The sequence below is a fragment of the Jaculus jaculus genome, chromosome 8 (genome assembly GCF_020740685.1).
Source record: "Jaculus jaculus isolate mJacJac1 chromosome 8, mJacJac1.mat.Y.cur, whole genome shotgun sequence".
Classification (NCBI taxonomy): domain Eukaryota; kingdom Metazoa; phylum Chordata; class Mammalia; order Rodentia; family Dipodidae; genus Jaculus; species Jaculus jaculus.
Window position 1 is genome coordinate 72,529,340 of NC_059109.1, and position 2,723 is coordinate 72,532,062.

The following is a 2,723-nucleotide window of genomic DNA, read 5'->3' on the forward strand; positions in this document are numbered from 1 at the left end:
TTTTTTCATTTCTAGAAAAATTTAAAATATTTAAGGTGAATAATGCTTTCTTTAGCTGATCATGGGGAGATAGTGATTCCCCCTTTTGTTTTTGTAATTGTGATTTAGGTGTTTGGTTATATCTTTCAACAATAGCTTGGCCTTGAGGGTTATATGGAATACCTGTGGTATGTGTAATTTGCCACGTCTGGAGGAAACTTGTAAAGTTTTGACTTACAAAGCAGGGGCCATTATCTGTTTTTACTTGATCAGGCAGCCTGAGAGTGGCAAAACATTGAAGCATATGACTAATGGTATGTTTAGATTTCTCCCTGGCATGTGCAGATGACCAACAGGCACGGGAGAAAGTATCAACTGATAAAAAGATATAGTTAAGTTTTCCAAAGGGGAAATAATGAGTAACATCCATTTGCCAAAGATAGTTGGGGCGAAGGCCCCGAGGATTACTCCTGGAAGTTTGGAGGGGGTGAACCTGGAGGAAGGGTTGGCAAGACTTGCATGTCCTAATAATCTTTTTAAGATTTTTATTTGGGGGGTCACGATGGTGGCTCCAAATGGACACGCACGTAGTTAGATCTTGAGTCGCAGGCCTGTACGATCCCCCTCATCCCGTGACCATGGCGATGTTCCACGATTAGGTGGAGATCAAGGACTTCCAGTATGACGGGGATTCAGAGATGTATTTCTACCCCTGCCTGTGTGGTGACAACTTCTCCATCACCAAGGAAGATTTGGAGAATGGGGAAGATGTGGCAATGTGTCCTAGCTGCTCTCTCATTATTAAAGTGATTTATGACAAAGATCAATTTATGTGTGGAGAAACAGTTGCAGCTCCTTCATCCAGCAAAGAATTACTTAAATTCTAGGAAGCCATCAGGAAGTCACATCTTGAACAGAGGAATGAACCCCGATGGACATAGCAAGTAGACAGTGACCACTTTGTCAGAGGACAACTATTTCACGTTGCCCTCTCATTCATGTGGCTCTTTTCATCAGCTGCTGAGTTCAGCCAAAAATACAAAAGTGAGCCCCTGGAAATCATACTTAGACCTTCGAATTGGAAGGAATCCTAATTATTTATCTGAACTTTAAGGAAGATCATTTGGAACCAGTGCTTTCTCATTCTACCAGGTGCACCATTGTGATATCTTAAACCTAATTCATTATCTGGTAACATCACCATCTACCACGGCCATTAAGGTTTTTTAATTTAAAAGATAATATTTTTGGCTTGGTTATTACAATGATTAAAATGAGCCCATTCTTTTTAACCCAGTCTGCAAACCTATGTCTTTTCGTTGGGGCATTGAGGCTGTTGATATTAAGAGATTTAAGAGATATTATTGAAAGGTGTGTATTTATGTTTGCCTTTTTTTTTTTTTTTTTTTTTTTTTGTGGTTCTGGTTCTACCTGTGCTCTCTTCTGTTAACTAGTATTTGAGTATGGCTTGTTTTTTCTAGGTTCCTTATATGTGTGCTTTTCCTTTTCTTCAGCATGGAGGATTCTATCAAGTATTTTCTGTAGAGCTGGTTTTGTCTTCAAATACTCCTTTAATCTGCTTTTGTCATGGAATGTCCTTATTTCTCCGTCTATTTGAATGGATAACTTTGCAGGATAAAGTAACCTTGGTTGACAGTTGTTATCTTTCAGAACTTGGAATATATCACTCCAAGCCCTTCTGGCTTTTAAAGTTTGTGTTGAATAATCTGCTGTAATCCCGAGGGGCTTGCTTTTGTAAAATGAGCCCATTCAGGAAACCTGGTAATTTTTTTTTTTTTTTGTTCTTTTTGTTTTTTTTGAGGTAGGGTCTCACTCTGGCTCAGACTGACCTGGAATTCACTATGTAGTCTCAGGGTGGCCTCGAACTCACGGCGATCCTACTACCTCTGCCTCCCGAGTGCTGGGATTAAAGGCGTGCACCACCACACCAGGCTAAAGGAAACCTGGTAAATTTTGATGGCCTTGAAGATGTTGTATGAAGATAGGGTGGACTCTTTGTTTGAGTAGGGCATGAGCCTGGATCATTAAGGGGGATATAGAGTTGCAATCAAGTCTAATGTGAGCTTCAATAAGATTGGGCAGTAGGTTTACCACATAGAAGCTGTCAGAAAATAAGTTGAACGGCTCCTGAATAGTATGTAGATCCAGAACAACTGCAAAAACCTCCTTGTACTGTGCTGATTCCTCTATTTCCTAAGGGATAGACTTGATGGGCTCAGGTTTGACCCCCAATTTAAAGGGGGGATATACAACCAGGGAGGCCCCTAGGCATCCCCCATCTGTAAAGGCAATGAGGAAGTCAGGGTTGGGTTGAGGTAGGAAAAGCCTGGGGGTTCTCCACTCCAACCTGGAAAAAGAGCTCATCCACTTATGAGGGCCATAATGGCAGTCGATGGTACCCAGGAACTCTTCAAGTGCCATAGTTACCCTTTCATTATTTCTTTGGAGCCAGGTGAAATCAGTTATAATCTTTAATGTCAATGATAGTAATATGGTATATATTGGGAATAGCTGGGATCCATGGGAACCCCTTTGGGGAGTTCCAAAGGGGATCATGCATTCATTAATCTTCCTTAAATCATGTAAAAATCTCCAGGACCCATTGGGCTTTTTTTATGACAAAGACAGGAGAGTTCCAGGGACTAGTGGAGGGACAGATATGTCCAGCCTCCAACTGTTGATCAATAAGTATGTGGAGTTGGTGTAACTTAGAAGAAGGAAGA

The 2,723-nt window shown here is 41.0% G+C and overlaps 1 pseudogene; it reads left to right on the plus strand.

The window, feature by feature from the left end:
* Window positions 1–617: 617 nt before the first annotated feature.
* On the plus strand, window positions 618–866 carry LOC101603482 (annotated as a pseudogene).
* The last annotated feature ends 1,857 nt before the right edge of the window (window positions 867–2,723 follow it).